General features: G+C 31.4%; 1 pseudogene; it reads right to left on the reverse strand.

Moving 5' to 3' along the window:
* Positions 1-606: 606 nt before the first annotated feature.
* LOC127547148 (60S ribosomal protein L5-like) lies at positions 607-4,860 on the reverse strand (annotated as a pseudogene).
* Between the last annotated feature and the right edge of the window lie 19,450 nt (positions 4,861-24,310).

Genomic DNA, 24,310 nt, shown 5'->3' on the forward strand with positions numbered 1-24,310 from the left:
GTGAACAGAGATGAACATCCTATCTCTACAGGACTATAGGAATGTTAAAATCACAAATATAGAGTCATAAGAGACATTAGAAGGGGTCCATCTAATTTGAACACCTTCATTTTATAGATAATGAAAGTGAGTCCTCAAGAGATGAAGTGACTTTTGTAGAATCACATATGGAGCACATATTAGAGCTTATGTTTAAACTCAATTTCTCTGATTCAATTTCTTTTTTATTTTATTTTATTTCACTAAATGATTCCTACCTATCCTGCCATGAACCTGGTAATATTTTGGTAGTAGTTTGCATACTAAGATATTATGAGTTTATATATTCAGTAGACTGCTGATGTCTCAGCAAAAGAAGACTGTATGTTTCGTAAGATCAAGTATTGTTTCTGGTTTTAGATATATATTTTAGCAAACATCTATGAATTTTCATGAATAACATGAGTTTTGTACCAATTCAAAACCACATTGATTCAATGATGTTTCTGTGAGTACCATCCAAAATATGTTTGTTTGTTTTTGAACTACAAAATTTGATTTAGTACTGTATTTCTATCTATATTAAAATTCTGATGCTGAAATTCCTAAGTGACATTATTGTATTGCTTATTCTAAATGGCAAAAAAAAGAAAAAGAAAAAGAAAGAAAAACACCACTATACTCTTTATTCTTCATTGAATATTGTATTGAGGTCATAAAACTGGAATGAATCACCAAGGAAAAATACCTTAGGTTTTTACCTGAAAACTGGCTACTCATACGATATAGTCTGATGGGCCAATCTTCATGTTCTTCATCACCAATGTAGGGTACACATAACACAGGAGAAACTTCAGCTTTTAAGTGATTAGAATATTTTAGTTTTGGGTGATTACTATGCATAGGGATCTACTCACACAGCTCAAATTTCACCTACAATGTACAGCGATATATAAGTTTTTTTTTTTATTATTATTCTGTATGTATATGTTGTAAAAGATATGGTCTTGAATTATTGTGAGCAGTTTCTCTAATATTTAAATATACACCTGAACACATGCCAGTTTTGTTTGTTTGTTTATTTTACTTCATAGGCAGCTAAATGGCACAGTTGATTGAGCATTGGATCTGAAGTCAGGAAAATTCAAATCTGAATTAAAGATCTTACTAATAATGTCATTTCTCATGAAGTAAGTCACTTAACCTTTGTCTGTTTCAGTTTTAACAACTGTAAAATTGGTATAATAATAGTACTTTTCTTTTTAAGTTGTTGGGGAAATCAAATGAGATTATATTTATAAAATGTTTAATTTAATTCCTGGCATGTAGCAGGTACTTAATAAACATTTATTTCTCTACTCTCTATCTCTCTCTCTTGTTCTTTTTCTTTGTGTCTACATTTGTTTCTCTTTGTTTCTCTGCTGTTTTCTTCTTCCTCCCTTCCTCCATTACTTTCATCATTCTTTAGTCTTACAGAGCAGTACTAATGACAAGAATGAAGTAAGGATCAACGCTGCTGAACATAATGAATATAATGAAAATTCATATTTCCATTTCATCAAGTGTTTTGATCAATTAATTTTTGTATCAATCATATATATTTGATATAAACTTTTTTTTGTTTCTCTTAACATGATTTCTTCAAGGTATACCAAATTGAGCATATCTTCACATTAAAATTATTATTTTTTTCTTTTTGTTAAAGACTATATTTTAAAATGAAACAGCTACTCCATCTGCTATTACCTTGGAAATAAGGAGGCCATTTGTACACGTGAGATTGATCACAGATGTCCATCAGTTAAGTTTCTGACTAAGTTCATGAGCAATTCACATGATTTGCTTATGCATACTAATTGTGTATATTAGAGACCTAAAAGTTCTACTGGGAAAAATGAATGAATCAGAATGGACAATCACCTAAACCAGTTGCAGAATTAAAATTTCTATTCCAAATTTGTAATGATAGAAACAACCCCTACATATATTAAAACAAAGAATTTATCTTAGTGTAATTACTAATATATCATGTATTACATGCATAAAATTGTCTTACTTTTATATATTTGACATTCTGAATTTTTCATTAATAGTATTTTTATTATGTAAGTCATAGAGGATGTCTAGAATTAATTAACGTTGAGAAACAGTAAGTTTCAAGCTCAGTTCGACTTTTTGATAGAATATTTTGAAACAATTTTCCCATATATATTTTTCTCGTGTATGAATGATGGAGTTGGAAAAAGCCACAACAATAGAGATCATATAATATTTCACATTTGGAGAGTATAGGTAAAAGCAGAAAGAAATCAATTCTTTCCTGCTAGACAACCTTAGAGAAAGTGGCATGAGGACTCTCTGTACTGAAGATTTAATCATTCCTGGGCAGATTTTTTTTCATTCAATCCTCTTCACAGGCTGGATAAGTACATAGTTCTAATGGATAACAATTATGAACTTTTCTGTTGTAAAAGTTTAGAGATGTAGGAAGTCATTTTCCACTGGGTTTAACATTGTATCTTAACATGCCCTCTTTTGCTAGGAATATGTGATTGAAACATTATTTTTAGCATTTAGTTCAAGTTCCTGGTAGCTCTCTTCAGTGATTTATCTACAAAAATTACAGCATGAAATAGCATTTGTTTCCTTAACCAAACATATTCATTATTCATGAATGCCCTCTGTAGTATGTCACATTTTAAAATATTTAATTGATCATCTTTGGAAAGGTTTGCTAATAGAAGAGTTCATTTTTCCCCTTAGTAGTAACTGGTCTGTTAGCTTTTATTCCATGCCTATGAATTATCTCATTTTTTTTCAATCAATAAAGCAATTTGGAAGAACAGTTTACACTAAAGTTATTTTATTATTATGAATATGAGAACTATAACAATCTTACCAAATGAACCCAAAGTGAATTCAGTGTTTTATAGAATTGGAATGAAAGACCACTCTGTTATAGATGTTGAAACTTTTTTTTTACCAAAAAAAAAAAAAAAAGGAAAAGAAAAATATGGTTTCTAATGAAAAAAACTAGAGTGGTACAAATGAGAAAGAAGAAAAGTATGTCCTAAAGAAAATGATATTACATAATAATGTGTGTCATCCAAATTGATGTACTTGACTCACAACGACCTGAGTCACATAAATAATAGTTTGAATTTATCTATATATTACTATTTCTCTGTTATAGAATAGGACAACTAAGACAGACCCTATTAAATAAATATAGGTCATCTAAGACTTTTTAATGGCAGTTAATTCAGAAAAAAACTACTATCAACTAATGAAAAAAGAGCAGAAATAAGAAGAGGATTAAATCATCACTAAGAAGCTCATATATCTATGTCTTTATTTTCTAAAACAATGTACATTGCATTTAAGGGTTTAAAAATGCTGTATATAAATTATTTCATTTATTTCTGATAATAACCCAAAAGATAGGTGCTATGATCCCTTCTTTTACAGATTTAACAACAGACAGAATTAAGTGACTTCCAGAGATCCTACAATAAATATAAATCTGAAGCAGGATTTAAAATCTATGTCTACTTAAAACCAAGGTGTTGATAATAATAATTATAAAGTATTTTAATAATTTGCCTTTGATAAATGATTATTAAGCATTTTTCTGTGCAACACATTGTGCTAAATCCTGTTGATATAAAGATAGAAGCTATTATCATAGAGTTGATGTCTGTGACAATTTCAATGAGACACTTAAGAAAAGAGGAAATAAGGTTTTCTTTTTGTTACTATTATTGTTCAGCAAGTTTATTGTTTTAATCCCCCAAAATTTCCTAAATTTCCATGTTTTAACTATCAGCTGCATGTTCCTGGGCTCTGAGGAAATTCAGCTTCTTCTGAACAATTGGTCTTTCTTCTGGCAAGGGATATTTTGGGAAGGTTTCATCTTTGTAACTTTCCTCTTGAGTTTATTTTTTGTATACTAGAGTCTTCCATATACCAACAAGATCTTTCTTTTATATTTCCATCACGACAGGAGTTATATTATTTTCATGTGCTATGATAATTTTAATATCTGTTCTTCTTCCATGAAATAACATATATACTCTGTAATATTTTGGTTTAAAAATGTGTTTATTATGTATTCCAATACTGAATTCCTTGATTTCTAAATCATACCCAGGGAAGCGTTTGATACTGTAAGAAATAGACAGGCCATGATCCACAGGTCCTGTAAGGACCCCAAAAAACTTTGTTTCTAATGGTAGTTCTGGCAAGATCTGCCAGCTAGCATGTAAAAGCATAAGGCTGACCAGCACTCATCTCTAGGTACTCCCATTTCATAGATCACTTATCCATGCCAAATCTGTTAAGAAGACTGAAGGCTACCAGCAGATTTGTATAATAAGGGATAGCATAATTTGTCAGGCCAATTTTCACACCATACTTTAGTAACTCAGTATAAGCTTCACAATCATATCCCCTTCTATACAGAAGCAATTTGGCAGATGATGTTTCTATTGGTGACTGAGATTATCATTTGCTCTTGTTGTTGTGCTATATTTGTTTTTATTCTGGATTGCTAAATGTTCCTATGCACTAATAACCTGTTTTTCCTTCTCTCCTCCGGAATTTCAGTTTGTATCTCTTGAAGTAGACCTTTTCTTGGCAGCTTTAACAAATACCATTCTATCAAATGAAACCAGAACCTTGGTACAGACCAACAGTCCCACAACATTGCAAAGGTAGGGATGAGGAGAATAGTTTTTATGATCAGAAGACATACTTGAGTTGAACATTGGAGGAAGGGTAAGATTTCAAAAGATTAGATAGATTAACAGGGAGTGTGAATTCATTCAAAGTATGATAGCATAACCATTTTCCATCAGAGGCAATCCGTGTTTTCAACTCCATGTCTGGCCAGATATATCCAGGTTCTTTTTCACCAATTTTTGCATCTTTTTTGCATTGTCTTTCCATTATATTGTAAACTCCTTGAGGGAAGATATTGTCTTTCTTTTTCTTATTGCCAGCACAGTACCTGGCACATAAAAGGTGCTTAATAAAACATTTACTGAATTTAATTAAAGAGGAAGATGATAGGATAAGAGTGGGGAAATTAAAGAAGTTCATTCTCGTTGCAATACAGAATACTTAAGGAGTAGCATGAGATAGTTCTGGGAACGTGGGTGGAATTAAATTATATAGATTTTTGAATGTCAGAATAAGGAACATTATTTGATTAAAAAAATAAAAGTGGTATGGGAAGACATTGAACATTTTGAGAAATGATGGTACTTAGTTAAGATTAAAAATATACACCTGAACATTGTTAGAGGCTGAATTAACCCTTTCAGTAATTTAGATCAGATTTCTTATTTTACATATAAGAAATCTAAGGAAAAGACAGGTAAAGCTAATTGCTCAGTCATGGAGCAAGTTAGGGGCAGAATGGAAACTGAAATTCATGTTTCCTCATTGTTGTATCTTAGGCTTTTCAGTGAACCATACAGCTTTAGACAGTCTAGAAAGTCATATAGAATGACTAATGCAAAAGCTTCTAAAAATATTTATTGCAAGTGTAGGCTTAACCACAATTATTCAAAGGAAAAGAATAGTGTAGAAAGGCTTGAGCAAAAATCAAATGTTATATTAATAATAAATTCAATAATAAAGATGACATCCATATATAGAAAAAAAGTTTTAACAAATCATTTCATTTTATTTAGTATAGCAAGAGCTAAATTGTATCATCCACAGAAGGAGAGAACTTATGTAAAATTTTAGAGAGATGCCATTCATGCAGGAAACAGAAATTTCTTCATCACTCTTAGTTAATGAGAAAGGGCATTGTCCTATTAATAATGATACTATGCCATATTTCACTTAAAGTAGAGATTGCTCTTTTTATAACCTATAGAATTAAAAATTGTATCTGACAACTACTGAATTCTGAAGAAAATAAATATTAAAGTCATATTTACACAAAGATAAAAATGCAATTATTATGGTGACAATTGTGATTTTTGAAATATTTTTGTTTGATGTAGTTATAAATGATAGGATTTCAATGTAGAATCACCTAGGCTAAATGGTCATAATTATAAACATATAAAGTATGACAGAAATCCTATACTCATTCAAATTCTGTGTCAAGCACTTAAAGAATCATGATTTCTGATTATATGACTTTTTTTGTTGTTGTTGCAGTAAATAGATGCAAGATCATACATTCCTGGATCTCTGAATAACACCTCACCTAAGTTTTTAATTCCAATAAGGAATTTTCTCCCACCTGAGTTTGGTATTGATAAATGATTCAAAAACTTTATCCACATCTGGTATGTCTCCTTCCCACAACTGTCATCTATTACCTGTTCCCAACCAATCCTATCATTAATGCTTAACATCTCCATAATCAGAACCCATGACCAAGCATGTTCCCTCTCTTGAGATATTCACTATCATACAATTCTCTGTCTTCTGATGGATTTTGCTTCTGTTGAGATGAACTTCTGCCTGTATTGTCATATAGTGTGTGTATTTCTGTGTTTCTTTGTGCATTTTTTTTTCCTATTTGATGTGCCATATGTAGTGAAGCTTATGCTTGTATAATGAGCTTCCCAATGTGAATTTCTTGTAAATTCTCAAACATGGAGTTTTGCTCTAATCCAGGCAATGAGGCCATGTATAGCCATTATTACCTTAATTGATCTAATTTTATTTTTTAGAAAGAATACAAAAAAATGATAATTTTATTTTGTTTCATTTTTAGAATAACATCAGAAATGTTAATATTCACAATGAAATTAGAGATGTTTCCAGGTCAAGGTAATTGGAAAAAAGGCCAAACTACTCAAGTAAAATTGTGCTTCTGTCTTCTCCACTAAGGATAAAATTTTTGTCCTGGAATATTCTTTAAAATGATTTATTTATTTACATGTAGTTGAAATTGGAGATAAGCAAAAACACTATAAAAGATAAATCAAGTTGGTATCAATGAGTTTTGATCACCAAAGGAATTGTGAGTTCTTTGCTGAGCTGTAACCTCTGAAATATTGTGAAAAATCAAAGAGAAATTGCTTGATTAGTGATGAACATGAAGTATCTTAATTTTTTTTTAAGCAAAAGAAACCAGTGAAATTTTTCAGTTTTAGATCAATGAATTGGCTTTTGATCCTGGTAAATGTATACATTATCTGAATTACAAAAGTATATTACTTTCTTGTGTGAAATGTGGAATTTATTTTCCAAGAGAAAAGATGTTACATGTAATGGTTAGTTTCTAAGGCTAATTCATGAAATAACCTTCTATCTAGCAAGTAGATTACTTAGAACACTTATAATAAGGCATCTTTCTGAACCTAATATTGGGCAGAAATTTTATCCATGTTTCTTATAGAAACATTAAGAGTAAAGTCAGACAATTTGAGGTGGAGATTATGGCAGAGTAAGGGATGGAGTAAGACTGGCCATCTAAATACAAATTCATGGTCCTTAAATCAGGGATTGTCTGATTGTTCAACAGTAGTTGTGGAAACATTCCATTAAATCCTCTATTTCAAACAAGATTATTACTCTCAGTCAAATTTAACTTTTCAGAGTTTGGGGGCTTTATTTAAAATTAAAAAGATGATAATTATACAATAGAGTAAACTTTGGTAGGAGGCATAATTTATACCACATTCTGCCTCTTGAAAACATCCATAGGTAAATTATCATGTTGAATCCCTATAAGATCCTAAGTCCAAAGACCATTGGCTATATGAACTAGATCTAAAAAACACTGGTGACCTGTTAGAAAAAAGTTCATTTTTGAATCATTGTCCCTATTTGAATTCCCTTAGTATCTTACTAACATATACTCTTTACATATATTAATATATAATTTACATATATTAATATGATATTTAACATGTGAATTCATAAACATAAGAATAATCATATTGCATGTAGAATTCAAGATTCCTTCTCATGTAGCTAAGAGATTGAATCCCAGAATCAGTGTCATTGCACTTCAGTTCTAGGGCCATATACAAATATATGTCTACTATTCTGATGTCCTACTGCTTTAAGTCACTATTACTGATAAGGCAAGGGGGTTTTAGAAAAATCATCTGTCACTACCAAACCCTCTAGAATAAAATTTTGTTCTGTTTTTGATATGATCTTGGTATATAGACATACAAGGACAAAGATGTGACCAACCAGATTTAATAGACCACTAAGGGGAAAGTTAGCTATTCTTAATCCTACAGGTTTCAGAGCATTGCTCCATATTCTGAAAAACAATCAATATAGTACCAGTGGACATTTTTACATTTATCTCCCTTCATTGTCTCCAAATAAAGTGAAACTTCCTGTATTAAGCATGAGAATGAACTTCAAAATATATAATAGTTTCAGATAGAAACTTATTAGGTCATTTATTAGAGGAAGAAAGCCTGTAGAAGGCTACCTCCCCAATCTCTGCAAGGTTGACATTATATAAGGTTTTGGAGAAGATTACTGGTACGAGAACATATTTAGCACTTAAGATCTTTTATAGAGAGGGCAATTTCTTGGCAGGATCTATTGAGTTTAATGTTAGTAAGCAAAAACATACAAATTAAGATCAATTGAGATGATGAATAAATATTCCTATTTGGGGAATCCAAACGCCAGCATTGGATTGACCCCAGATCTAAATGGTACCCAGCATTTCTGTAGCCATCTGGCTTCTTTGGGAGTATCTCTAAGGTCACCACTTTCTTTTTTAAATGTATTTATAGCTTTTTTTTATTTTCAAAATACAAGAAAAATTAGTTTTCAATATTCAATCTTGCAAAACCTTGTGTTCTGAATTTTTCTCTCTTCATTCCCCCAACCCCCTCCCCTAGATAACAAGTGATCCAAGGAAGGTTAAACATATAAAATTCTTCTAAATATATTTCTGTATTTATCATGTTGCACAAGAAAAAAAAAACAGATCAAAAAGGGGAAAAAATGAGAAAGAAAAGCAAACAATAAAAAATGAAAATACTAGTTGGGATCTACATTCAGTCCACATATTGTTCTCTCTGAATGCAGATGATGCTCTCCATCACAAATCTATTGGAATTGGCCTGAATCACCTCATTGTTGAAAAGATTCATGTCCATCAGAATTGATCATCAAATAATCTTGGTTCTAATCACTTTAGTTCACAACAGTCCATGCAAGTCTCTCCAGGTCTTTCTGAAATCATCCTCATGATTATTTCTTATAGAACAAGAATATTCAATTACATTTATATGAGACCACTGGTTTGTGAAAACATACTAAGTCAGGTTCAAATAATATCAATAAATAGGTTTTGCAAATAATAAAATAAAATATTTCCTTATTCTTATAATTGTATTTTTTTTGATTGAGGAATTAATTTGATAAGTTATCATTTTCTGTAGTCCTTTACATTTGAAACTAAAGAGATCATATGGCTTGATCCTTCCATCTAAAAGATTCTGAGGTTCATAGACTTTGCTTTACAATTTAAATATCATGGTTTTTGTCATACAAGTTGTAATAGAAGAACTTAGATTTGACATCAAGTCCTTTAATTCCAAATCCAGGGATCATTCTGCCATATAATACTATCTCAAATGTTCTCACATGTGCAGAATCATCACAACACTATTGTTATTATTATTGTTTTCATTTATTATTCAAATGTCAGAAGTAATTTAACCAAAAATTCAGACTTCTGGCATTAATTAGAAAAAAAATATATATATATATACACACATACTACATTGTTTCTGTAAGTCTTTTAAAAATACATAAACGGCTACTATCATTTATAAACAACACCAACTGTAGCTACAGAATTCATCACATCATGTTGTTTCTACTCAAATCTTCCATCATTTCCTAACTTTCATTTGATATTCTCATTGCTACACAAGCAGCTATATTCATAAATAGCAAATAGATATTTTATAAATGTTTTATGCTTTAATTACTTTTTATTCTCTCTGTCTGTCTATCTGTCTGTCTGTCTGTCTCTCTCTCACACACACACATACACACACATACAGGCTGTACACACACAGACACAGACACAGACACACAGACACATACATACACACACACACACACACACACACACCCCCCACAAATTCATTTGTAATTTATCAATGACTTCAGTGTCTAATGGAAGAATATAACCCAATATCCATAATTGTATAAGCATGTATATGTCCCTTTAGATGGAACCACCCATGTAAGGAGTTAGGGAATTGTTTCCAGGAGATAAGAACTGGCACTGTGTTTCCTTGCAGCATGTTTTTGCCTAAAGTATAGCTGCTCTGTTCTGAAGTTCAGGTCTAAAAATGAAGACTCTCTTCACTCACAGAAGATAGCCTAAGGACCAGGCCTTCATATAGCTCAGAGAAACAGGCTTAGAGTTTTTAATTGTTATTGTCATTAGTAAAAGTACTAAGGATAAAGATAAGAATCTAGGACCTAGGAATGTAAGACATAGAATGGCTAAAGATCAACAATACAGAGCAGACAATGTACTCAGCCCAATAGGGAAGTCCTGAGAAGTTCCTAATTCTAGCCCAGCAGGCATTGTACTTGAAATTGGTGTGATTAATGTCATGTAGCAACTGAGCTAAATGGTAAACTTAATCCCTCTTTTCTTCTAAATAGAGAGATAATATCAGTGTATTTTGTTTCTAGGGATTGGGAAAATATTTTCTTCTTTGTTCTTTTTGAATTTTTGAAGTAAACATTTCTTTGTAAAAATTAATTTAATATTGTTAAATGAAACTAGACATCTAGTTTTACTCCCTAAAATTGTAGAGAACACAATCAGTGCCATTTTAGTTTATTTTTATTGTCATCATCAACATCATCTTAATTAAAATCATGTGTAATATATACACTTTAATAAAATTATGGTAAGCAGTCATTAGAAAACAAGGATTAGAGATTGAATTTAGAATTGAGTTAAAATTTTTCTATTATAAGTTGTGTTTATCTACTTTATTATGAAGATAGTTTTTCTTTCAAATACATGCTTTTATTTTATTTAATTTTTCTTTAATTCTTCAATCTGTTTACATAAGCTTAATTCTATTAAATTACACATCTCACTATTGGATCTGAGGAAAATAGCCTGATTTTATTTTTTTAGAAAACAGTAATTGCTACCAATTATTATGGCATCATTTTTTTGGGGGGAAGGGAGTGTGTGTGTGTGTGTGTGTGTGTGCGCATGCATTCAATCTACACGTTGATAATGTTACAATAGGCATATGAAGGAGGGAAATTCAATTTTATGTACACCTTGTAAGTTCTGTTTTCACCCTAGGAAACTTTCTTTCTGTATGCATTAGAATACAAGTTCCATGAGAACAGTAACTTGACTTTTTTTCCCATTTGTATCTCCATAGCTTATGTAACAGAGTTGGTATTTTTTTTTTGTTGTTGTTGTTGCTTGTTTTAGTTTTTGTAAACTAACTCTTAATAAAAGCTTTTCCATTTATCCATCATTGGTCTACATTGTCAAGAGAAAATGCTTTTGCTAAAGAGTCTATTTGGACTCAAAACTGTTAACATAACCTCAATGAAGAACAGAGATTGTATGGATAGTAGGGAATAGAAGATTTTTTGGATTCTTTATAATTCTATTATGGGCTCCTAAGAAGATAATCATTATAGTTACAACATATAATCCACTTTTCTTCAGCTATTTGCCATCATTTTCTTTTATACACTAAAAAATATGGTACAATTAGTCTATTTGGCAGTTCTTGAACTTGGCATTATATTTCCAACCTTTCTCCTTTTGCATAGATTATATCCCAAATATGAAATAAAATCTTTGAATATTGAATATTTAATTAGCTTCAAGGCTCATGTCAAGTCTAGGTAAATCTTTCCTTCCTCAAATAGCCCCATCTTTACTTATTTGATTACATTCTATAATTCCCCTGTACAATCTAAACTTCTTGAGAGAGGGGCATGTTTGGTTTTTATATTTGTATTCCATCTCCCTAGCGCAATGTCTTCCAGATATTCCACTAAATATTTATTGTTGAATAATCTTAAAATATAAATTATTAGAACTAATAAATATATATTATATGCAATTCATTGCAAAATTATCTGATTTTTGTTCCCACCTCTGTAAAATTAAGTATATTAGTTGGATTAAGATCAGAATAAAGTGGATGATCTCTAAATATTTTGGGGTTATAAATCTTTTTTTAAAAAGGAAAGACAGAGACAGAGTCAGAGAGATAGAGGCGATGGAGAAACAGAGACCCAGAGAGACAGAGAAAGAGAGGGACAGAGACAAAGAAAGAGAAAGAGAAAGAGAGAGAGAGAGAGAGAAGGAGGGAGGGAGGGAGAAAAGGATTGAGGGAGGGAGGGAAAGAGAAAGGGAGGGAGAGAAAGTAAAGAAACTTGAAGGATAAGGTTGTAATGGCATACTTGCTATCTAGCTGTCTATAACCTTCCTTGATGATCCAGGGCATCTCCAGGAACCCTAATTTATATGTTGTCACTGGATCCAGATTGCTTTGGAAGAGAAAGTAAGGCTTTTGACTTTGTACAATCCAATCTAATTTATATCTAACTCATTTACATGCCATGGCATTACCTCCCTGATATCATGGTCCTCTTCAAAAATGAAGGACAAACAACAGGTCCAACAAATAGCTAATGGCATCTCATTAAGTACTATCATCATTTAAAGTATTCTACCACAAAAATATTCTTCCACCATCACAACTTTTTCTCAAGGGAAAAAGTGAAAAAAAAAATGGTCAAAATAACTTATGCCATCATTCCTAAGAAGCTATAATTTATTATTTTTGATTTTTGGTCATTAAGATTTATTAGTGAAGATTTTCATCAATTCACAGAATTTCAAGCTGACTTTTGATAGATTACTTCCCCATCTAGTCTTATGTTATACTTTAATGTATTTATTCCAGCATTCCCAAACTTTATTAATAAGGAAAAGTAATGATTTAAATGCTGATTATTTTGTGTTATGTAACAGACTGGTGTGGTAGGGAAAAAAAAACACAATTTGGGAGCCAGAAAATATCAGTTTGAATCCCAGCTCTGTTGCATGAGGGACAAATTAATTTACCATCTTTTTGATATGGGTAATTTTTTATATAAAAATAGGTAACATTTCATAGATGAGCTCTAGGTTCTAGGTCCTAAATTTTATGATTCAGGCCACTGAACCTCCCTGACTGTTAGTTTTCTTATATATAAAATGTCCATAATAACATCTATTACCTACTTCAAAGGATTGATGTCAGGATAAAAGATAGTGTATGCAAATTAAACTTTAAAAAACAGATGAGTATAACTTATTATTCCAATGAAATTTGTACAATGCATTACAATCCTTCTTTTCCCCCATTTTTGTGAGGCAATTAAGTTAAGTGATTTGCCCAGGATCAAAAAATAGTAAGTGTTTAGTATCTGAGGTCATATTTGAACACTGGTCCTCCTGACTTTAGGAATTGCTCTATCCACTGAGCCATCTAGTTACTTCTACAGAATAATGAGAATTATGATTGGAGTCTTAATAAAAACACATATTATTATGACAAATAATTTAAGCTGTGTCTACAAAGACCAAAACATCAGAACATTCAAAAAAAAAAAAAAAGGATAAATCCTGCCCTGATGAGGACCATTCAACTCAGCTACCCTTCCTTTCTTCCTCAGTATTTTAAGGTTCACAGAGTAGATTTGTTTATTAAAGATATTCATCAAATCTAAGTTATTCTGACTTCCATTGGTTGGCCAATCTATACACATGCTATTTGTTTTGGCCTAAATTACCTCAGAATGAATGTAAATATCAATTGTTTCTATTTGGGGGAATATACCCTGGGAATCTTCCCCTCCCAGTTGATAGTTTTTAATAGGAAAAAAAGCCATTTGTCTTACCTAGTCTTAATTACATAACGGGTACCTGTCCTAGTCAAACAGAACCTTATTAAGTACATTTGTTAAAAAAAAAAAAAAAAAAAAAAAAAAAAAAACAGAGTTTCCCACAGTATGCAGGGCCATCTTCAGGCCACTGGAAGGATATGGTTTCAGAGAAAAAAGTGAGCCTGATGACCTCGTATAACTCTCCCTCACTCACATCCAATTCATTTGCATGTAATGACATCATCTCCTTGACTTCATGATGTTGGACAATAAAGGACAAACAACAACAAATTCCTTCAAATGAGTGCTTTGTTGAAGATGCAGGATACATAAATTTGACATTCAATTGTAAACATCAAGCCATGAATTTTCACATATTTATATATGAAATTTTTCTTCATAATTATTTCTTTTGGGGCTTTATGGTACAATAGATTGAATTCTAGGTTTAGAACCTAAAGGGAAGAATTTGAATCCTAGTTCTTTTATTTGTGTACATCATGTGGAAACTTGTCAAATTCACTTGCAATCAACAGTGTGTTTTGACCTAAGTTATCTGCATCTATAAAATGAGAGACTGGCCCTTCTGGTTGTTGAGTCATTTGATTGTGTCTGACTCTTCATAACTCCATGGACTATCACAAACTAGGTGCTTCTAACTCCCATTAATTTCTAAAGTCTATTTAAAATCATTTTGTTGTTTGTAAGACATTATCTATATATCCCCATCTTCTGCCATCCCTTTTTACTTGTTGCCATAAATCTTTTCCAATGCCATTTTCCAGTGAAATCCATCTTCTCTTTATATTGTCAGATTATTTAAACTTCAGATTTAGTGTTCTAGTATTCTACTGAATAATTTAAATTAATTTATTTTTTGTTAGATTTTTTTTTAATTTACAAAACATATGCATGGGTAATTTTTCAACATTGACCTTATAAAACCTTCTGTTGAAACTTTTCTCCTCCTTCCTCCAACCTCTTCCTATAGATGACAGGTAAGACAATACATGTTAAATATGTTAAATCCAATTTATGTATACATATTTACACAGTGATCTTGCTGCACAAGAAAAATCTGATCTAGAAAGAAAGAAAAAAACCCTGAGAAGGAAAAAAAATGCAAGCAAACAATAATAGAAAGAGAGGAAATGCTATGTTGTGATCTACACTCATTTCCCATAGTTCTCTCTGAATGTAGCTGATTCTCTTCTTTACTGAACAATTAGAACTGATTTGAATCATCTCATTGTTGAAGAGAGCCTCATTGATCAGAGTTGATAATCGTATAATCTTGTTGTTGCCATCTCCTGATTCTGCTTATTTCATTTAGTATCAATTCATGTAAATCTCTCCAGGCCTCCCTGAAATTTTTTTTACCACAACAATATTATTCCATAACATTCATAACCACAATTTATTCAGCCATTCTCCAATTGATGGGCATTCATTCAATTTCCAGTTTCTAGCCACTACAAAAAGGGTTGTCACAAACATTTTTGCACATGTGGGTCCTTTTCTCTTTTTTAAGATCTCTTTGGGATATAGGCTCAGTAGTAACACTGCTGTATCAAAGGGTATGCTCTCAAGAATGGTTGGATTAGTTCACAATTCTACCAACAATGTATCAGTGTCCCAGTTATCCCACATCCCCTCCAACATTTATAATTATTTTTTCTTGTCATTTTAGTCAATCTGATAAGTGTGTAGTGGTATCTCAGAGTTGTCTTAGTTTGCATTTCTCTGATAATGATTTGGAGCACCTTTTCATTATGACTAGAAATAGTTTCATTTTCTTCATCTGAAAATTGTCTGTTCATATCCTTTGACCAAATTATCAATTGGATACTGGCTTGATTTCTTATAAATTTGAGTCAGTTCTCTATATGTTTTGGAAATGAGACCTTTATCAGAACCTTTGAGTATAAAACTGGTTTCCCAGTTTCTTGCTTCCCTTTTAATCTTGTCTTCATTAGTTTTGTTAGTACAAAAATCTTTTTCACTTAATATAATAAACATTTTCTATTTTGTTATCAATAATGATCTCTAGTTATTTTTTGATCAAAAAGTCCTTTCTCCTCCAAAGGTCTGAGAGATAAACTGTCCCATTTTCTTCTAATTTATTTATAATCTCATTCTTTATGCCTAAATCATGAACCTATTTTAATCTCATCTTAGTGTATGGTGTTAACTGTGGGTCAATGCCTAGTTTTTGCCATACTAGTTTCCAATTTCCCAGCAGTTTTTGTCAAATAGTGAATTCTTAACCCAAAAACTAAGGTCTTTGAGCTTGTCGAACATTAGATTGCTGTAGTTATTGACTATTTTGTCCTGTGAACTTAACTATTCTACTGATCAATTAGTCTTTTTCTTAGTCAGTACCACATTGTTTTGATGACCACTAATTTATAATATGATTTTATGTCTGGTACAGCTAGACTACCTTTATTTGCTTTTTCCCCCCCTTAGTTCACTTGAAAATCTTGACCTTTTGTTCTTGCAGATGAATTTTGTTTTTATTTTTTCTAGGTCAATAAAATGGTTTCTTGGGTGTTTGGTATACCACTAAATAAACAGATTCATTTAGGTAGTATTGTCATCTTTATTTTGACTTGATATTATGTATACTTGATATTTTTCCAGTTGTTTAGATGTGATTTTATTTGTATGGAAAGTGTTTTGTAGTTTGCTCATATTGCTGACTTTCCCTTGATATATAAATTCACAAATATTTTATACAACCAACAGTTATTTTAAATGGAATTTCTCTTTGTATCTCTTGCTATTAGATTTTGTTAGTAATGTATAAAAATGCTGATGATTTCAATGGATTTATTTTGTATCGTGCAACGTGGCTAAAGTTGTGGATTATTTCCTAATTTTTTTTAGCACATTCTCTAGGGTTCTCTAAGTATACCCTCATATATTCTGCAAAGAGTGATAATTTGGTTTCCTCATTACTTACTCTAATTCCTTTCATCTTTTTTCATCTCTTTGCCAAAGTTAGCATTTGTAATACAATATTACATAGTAATGGTGATAGTGGACAACCTTCTTTCACTCCTGATCTTTTTGGGAATAGTTCCAGTTTATCCCCATTATATATGATGTTTACTAATAATTTTAAATAGATACTACTAACTATTTTAAGGAAAAGTCCATTCATTCCTATACTCTCCTATACATTTTATCAAATTTTTTTTTCTGCATGTATTGAGATGATCATTTTTTTTTGTTAATTTGGTTATTGATCTAGTCAATTATGCTAATAGTTTTCCTAATATTGAAGCAGCCCTGCATTCCTGGTATAAATCCTACTTGGCCATGATGTATTATCCTGAGAATGATTTTCTGTAATCTCTTTGCAAATATTTTATTTTAGATTTTGCATCAATATTCATTAAGGAAATTGGTCTATAATTTTCTTTCTCTTCATCCTACTTGGTTTAGGTAGCAATACCAAGCTTGTGTCATAAAAGGAATTTGGTAGGAGTCCTTCATTCACTATTTTTTTTTCAAAAAAGTTTATACAGTATTGGGGTTAATTGTTCTTTAAATATTTGGTAGAATTAACATATAAATCCTTCTGGTCCTGGGGATTTTTTTCTCAAGGAGTTGATTAATGGCTTGTTCTATTTCTTTTTCTGAAATGGGACTATTTAAGCAATTTACTTCCTCCTTTGTTAATCTGGGCAACCTATACTTTTGTGAGTATTCATCCATTTTATTTAGGATATCAAATTTATTGGTGTAAAGTTGGGCAAAGTAACTCCTAATTGTCGATGTAATTTCCACTTCATTAGTGGAAAGTTCTCCCTTTCCATTTTTAAGACTAACAATTTGAGTTTCCTTTTTCCTTTTTATAATCAAATTTGCCAAAGGTTTATCTATTTTGTCAGGTTTTTTTCATAAAACCAACTCTTAGTTTTATTTACTAATCTAATATCTTTTTTTACTTTCAATTTATTAATCTCTCCTTCAATTTTTATTTTTTCAAGTTTAGTATTTGATTGGGGGGTTTAGTTTGTTCTTTTTCTAGTGTTTTTAGTTGTAAACCCAATTCATTGATCTTCTCTTTCTCTATTTTATGCAAATATGTCTCTAGAGATATAAAATTTCCCCTTATCTTTGGCTTATACTTTGGCTGCATCCCCCAATTTTGATCTGTTGTCTCATTGCCATTTTTTGGATGAAATTATTAATTGTGTCTATGACTTGCTATTTCACCCATTTATTTGTTAGGATGACATTATTTAGTTTCCAATTACTTTTTGGTCTATTTTCCCCTGGCTTTGTATTGAATGTGGTTTTTATTGCATTGTTATCTGAAAAGAATACATTTGCTATTTCTCCCTTTATGCTTTTGATTTTGAGGTCTTTCTGTCCTAATATATGGTTAATTTTTGTATAGGTTCCATGAACTGCTGAGAAGAAAGTATACTCCTTTCTGTCTTTATTCAGTTTCTCCAAAGATCTACCATACCTAACTTTTCTAGTATTCTATTTACCTCATTAACTTCTTTCTTATTTATTTTGTGGTTTGATTTATCTAGTTCTGAGAGTACAAGATTGAGATCTCCTACTATTATAGTTTTGCTGCTTATTTCTTCTTGCAACTCTCTTCTCCATTAGGAAATTAGATGCTATATCACTTGGTGCATATATGTTTAGTTTTGATATTGCTTTCTTACATATGGGACTCTTTAGCAAAATATAATTTCCTTCCTTATTTCTTTTAATTATATCAATTTTTGTTTTTGCTTGATCTGAGATCAGGATGATTACCCCTGTTTTTTTGTTTGTTTGTTTGTTTTACTTCATTTGAAACATAATAGATTCTGCTCCAGCCTTTTATGTTTACTCTGTATATAGTACCCTGCTTTTAATGTATTTCCTGTAAACAACATATTATAGGATTCTGGCTTTTATTCCAGTCTGCTCTTTGCCTCCACTTTATGGGAGAGGTCACCTCATTTACATTTACCGGTCCAACTACTAATTCTGTAGTAAATTAATTTGTTTAAGTATAACTTGATTAATCTTTCTTTTAAAGGAGCTAAAAAGCCTCCAGCACCATGGATTGACTCTTAGTTTTCTTATAATCCAATTCTCAAGATCATATATTAACTACTAGAAAAAAAAAAAAAAACACATAGCTTTTGTTATATAAAACTTTGTCAGGATGCTGATGTCTTTGCTACCCAGATTTACAATATTTTTCCTTCCAAAGAACAAGTATCTTTTAATATCAAAGTTGCAGTTTCAGAGTGTAGTGATCTTTGAGCCCACAAGTATGAAATCTAAAATTGCTTCAATTTCTTCTTTCTCAATTTGGCAGAACCTGATGAATCCAGTTGCCAAGATAATAGTTGTTTTAAAAATATTAATCTTCAAGCCAGATTTTATCTTCTATGTTGTTGTTTTCTATTCTCATCAAAATGCTTCATAATTCTTCTTCACTTTCTACCATCAGAGTTGTATGCATCTGCATATGTAAGATTGGAAATATTAATTCCAGCTTTTGATTTATCCAGCTTGGCTTTTCACTTGATGTACTCTCTTCTGTAAGATAAATAAAGTGACCATGTATATCCTTGCTGGACTCTTTTTCCAATCTTAAATCAGTCAGTGGTATTATGTTCAATTCTACCTATTGCTTCTTGTTCCAACAAGGTTCATCAGGAAATAAGTAAGATGATCTAGTGTTCTTATCTCTTTGAGGACTTACCACATTTTATTGTGATCCTCAGGGTCAAAGGCTTTAGTGTAGTCAGTGAAGTAAAAGTAATTTTTGATTTTGTTTCCTGAAACTTCCTTGTTTTCCTCCATAATCCATCAAAGGTTGACAATTTGGTCTCTTGTTCCTCTACCTCCTCAAAAAACCAACTTGCCCTTCTAGTAATTCTTGATTCAAAAGTGGCTGAAGCCTGCCTTGCAGAATCTTAACAATGACGTTGCTGGTGTGTAAAATGAATTGCTATTTCTAGAGAATGTGAATCATCTTAAAAAAAAAAGATCTGGAGAACATATTTAGAAGCTAAAATTTATAAGTAATTGGACTGCTTGAAAGTTGTGACCAAAATAAAAACCTTGACACAATAATGCAAGAAATAATTGAAGTAAATTTTTCTAAAGTGATAGAACATGAGGGGAAAGTAGAAATAGAAAAAATGCACCAATCACCACTTCAAAGAGTTCTTTTGTGGAAAACACATAGGGATATTTTTGCCAAGTTTCAAAACTCTCAGATCAAAGAGAAAGTTTTGCAAGAAACAATAAAATAAAAACAAACCACATACTCTAGGGCTAAAATTCGAATTGTATAGGGCTTAGCAGTAGCTATCATAAATTGCCATAACTCCTGGAATTTTATCTGCTGATAATCAAAAGAATTAGATCTGTGGTCAAAAATATCATAATCAAGAAAATTATAATATTGAATGAGAAAAAAGAGACATTCAATGAACTTTGAAATTTCTGAGGACTATCAATCAAACCCAAAGTTAACAGAAAATTTAACATATAAGAACCAATATCAAAAATAGATTTCAAGGTCAACATGGAAAATTTTTATGTTTTTTTAAACATGGGAAATGTATACTATATGTTTAAGACTGTCAACAAAAGGTTAGTGCAAAAGAAAGATTGGGACAGAATTTAATTTAAAATAGTAATGATCTTATACAAATGAGGTGCATAGGAAAAATAGACACAGAGACATTAGATGGGGGGGCTCAGAATTCTGAAAACCTACTCATATTAGAAATAGGTTAAATAGCAACACTACATATATATCATCCTCTAAAATTTATAAAGAAATAAGGGGGAAGGTTGAGTGGATGGGGAAGCAAAGGTGAGGGAATTAGACAAGGGAGGGATCCATGCATGGGGGGAGATTTAAGTAATACCAAGATAAGTTAAAGGGAAAAATTAAAGAAAAGATTCAGCAGGGATAGAAAAGGTGTGTGTGTGTGTGTGTGTGTGTGTGTGTGTGTGTGTGTGTGTTCATGTATATGTATATATCTACATATGTATACATAAATATATTCTTACTTAACTATAGCCTTATTAGGTGTCGGGAGAAATGAAAGATGAAAAAAAAAATAAAATAAAAAGGTACACAGCAGACAACAAAAGAATCATTTACAAGGAAGTAAAGACAAGATAGACCCTCATGAATATAATTTCTTCTACTAATATTTTTACTTTCCTGAAATGATAATTTTTTATCTATTTTGAATCCTCCCTGATGTTCTGGTGGGCACATTAAATACTATATTTTATTTTGCTTTACATTGTTTTGCATTCCCTTTATGTTTTTCTTTTTCTTATTCCATTTGTAGAAATAAATTTTAAAAATTATCTGCTTATGAATTAACAATTATGCATAATGTTAGAAAATAAACTAATAAGTTAAAGTCTTCATTTTATTGTAAGAATTGTAGGTGACTGAGTACTTCATCTCAGTGATTACAATGTAATAGATAGAATGGAGCCAGCTTATAAGGAGTCTTAAATATCATGCTGGAATGTTTTATTTTTTTCCTAGATATAAAAGAGAAATAATGATTTTTTTTTTTTAGCAGTGATATAAGATGATTAGACTAGTGGCTGAAAAAAAAAAAAGAGGATATTTTGGCATTTGTTAAGCAAACTGTAGATAAGAAAACCTAAAGCTAAGGAAAGATATAGACAGGGTGAGAGGACAGTGGAATCTTAATAAAGATTGGATCTGTTTGAATGGAGAAAAAGCCATGGATCTGAGAAAAAAAAATGTGGAGGTAAAATCAACATGACTTTGAAATTATATGACAGAAACATGACAGAAATTACAAACTCTAATTCTGGGAAGTTAATGGGACTCTCAAGAGCAGGTTGTTGTTGTTGTTGTTGTTGTTGTTGTTTTAAGTGACAGACATTGAATGACTCTAATACAAGTAGGAATGGAAAGGATTTTAGAAATCATCTAAAGTTCAAACATGACAAAGCCCAAAAATGGCAAGGACTTAACAAAATGGAAGAGATTAAAGAGTGACAAGGATACACACATCTTAGAATATGCAAAAAATACAAAAATGTTTTAACATAACCAATTATCACAACAATATGGTTAATGATCTACAGTTAGACATCATGTATAATGAAGTCAAGTTGGTCTTAGGAATCATGACTGCAATAAGACTAGTGGAGATGATAGAATTCTAGCTGAGAATTTAAATCCTAAAAGATGATGTTGTCAGTACATTTGGAAAATGGCCATTGGACCATTGCTCTCCAGAATAACATATTCCAAGTCATCCAGTCCTTTAATGTAAGAGCTGCTAAATTGTATGCTTATTTCGATTGTGGCTCCATTATACTTGAATTGTTTCTTTCTAGATGCTTGCAGTATTTCCTCCCTGACATGGGAGTTGCAGAATTTGGCTATAATATTCCTGTGGGTTTTTATTTTGGTTTCTTTTTCAGGAAGTGATCTGTGCATTCTTCAAATTTCTATTTACCCTCTGGTTCTAGAATATCAGGACAGTTTTCCTTGATAATTTCTTGAAAGATGATATCTAGGCTGTTTTTTTGATCATGAATTCAGTTAACCAATAATTTTTAAATCATATCCACTGGATCTATTTTCCAAGTCATTTTTCCAATGGGATGTTTCATTTTTTTTTGTTTTTGTTTTTGCTTGATTTTATCTTGATTTCTCATAAAGTCATTTGCTTCCACTAACTCAATTCTATTTTTAAGAAATCATTTTCCTTATTATTTTTCCATAATAAATGACCAGCAGGATGTTTTCAGAAAGTCCTGGAGACTTACATGAACTGATGCTGAGTGAAATGAGCAGAACCAGATCATTATACACTTCAACAACAATACTATATGATGATCAATTCTGATGGATGTGGCTCTCTTTAACAATGAGATGAACCAAATCAGTTCCAATTGTTCAATAATGAAAAGAACCAGTTACACCCACCAAAATAACTATGGGAAATGAGTGTGGACCAGAACATAGCATTTCCACTCCTTCTGTTTTTGTCCACTTGCATTTTTGTTTTCCTTCTCAGGTAATTTTTATCTTATTTCTAAATCTGATTTTTCTTGTTCAGCAAGATAACTGTATAAATACATATACACATATTGTATTTAACATATACTTTAACATATTTAACATGTATTGGTCTACCTGCCATCTAGGAGAGGGTGTGGGGGGAAGGAGGGGACAAGTTGGAACAGAAGGTTTTGCAAGGGTCAATACTGAAAAATTACCCATTCATATGTCTTGTAAATAAAAAGCTATAAAATTCAAAAAATAATTATTTTTCTTAGTAAGCTTTTGTACAGCCTTTCCCAATTAACCAATTTTGCCTTTTAAGGCATTCTTCTTCTCATTAGCTTTTTGTATTTCCTTTTGTATCTCTCTTAATTCTTTCCCTAATTTTCCCTCTATTTCTCTAACTTAATTTTCAAAGTTCCTTTTGAGCTTTTCCAAGGCATGAGCCCAATTCTTATTTTTCTTGGAGGCTTTTGATGTAGGAGCTTTGACTTTGTTATCCTCTTCTGAGTATGTGTTTTGATTTTCCTTGTCACTAGTAACTTTCCATGATCAGAAAGGTTTTTTTTTTCTGCTCATTTTTATAGTCTACTACTCAGCTTTTAATTCTTTGTTAAAGTAGTGCTCTACAATCTGGAATTATGCCCAATAGGTTATCAAACTGTGCATACCCTTTGATCCAGCAGTGCTACTACTGGGCTTATATCCCAAAGAGATACTAAACAAGGGAAAGGGATCTGTATGTGCCAAAATGTTTGTGGCAGCCCTGTTTGTAGTGCCTAGAAACTGGAAAATAAATGGATGCCCCTCAATTGGAGAATGGCTGGGTAAATTGTGATATATGAATGTTATGGAATATTATTGTACTGTAAGAAATGACCAGCAGGACAAATACAGAGATGCTTGGAGAAACTTACATGAACTGATGCTAAGTGAAATGAGCAAAACCAGGGGATCATTATATACTTCAGTAACAACATTGTATGAGGATGTATTCTGATGGAAGTGGATTTCTTTGACAAAGAGAAGATCTAACTCAATTTCAGTTGATCAATGATGGACAGAAGCAGCTACACCCAAAGAAAGAATACTGGGAAATGAATGTGGATTACTTGCATTTTTGTTTTCTTCCCGGGTTATTTTTACCTTCTGAATCCAAGTCTTCCTTTGCAACAAGAGAACTGTTCGGTTCTGCACACATATAGTTTATCTAAGATATACTGTGACATATTTAGCATGTAATAGGACTGCTTGCCATCTGGGGGAGGGAGTGGAGGAAAAAGTCGGAACAGAAGTGAGTGCAAGGGATAATGTTGTAAAGAATTTTTTTTTCAAAATAAAAAATACTTTTTAACTAAAAAAAAAAAATAAAATATAAAATAA

The sequence above is a fragment of the Antechinus flavipes genome, chromosome 1, assembly GCF_016432865.1.
Source record: "Antechinus flavipes isolate AdamAnt ecotype Samford, QLD, Australia chromosome 1, AdamAnt_v2, whole genome shotgun sequence".
Lineage (NCBI taxonomy): Eukaryota > Metazoa > Chordata > Mammalia > Dasyuromorphia > Dasyuridae > Antechinus > Antechinus flavipes.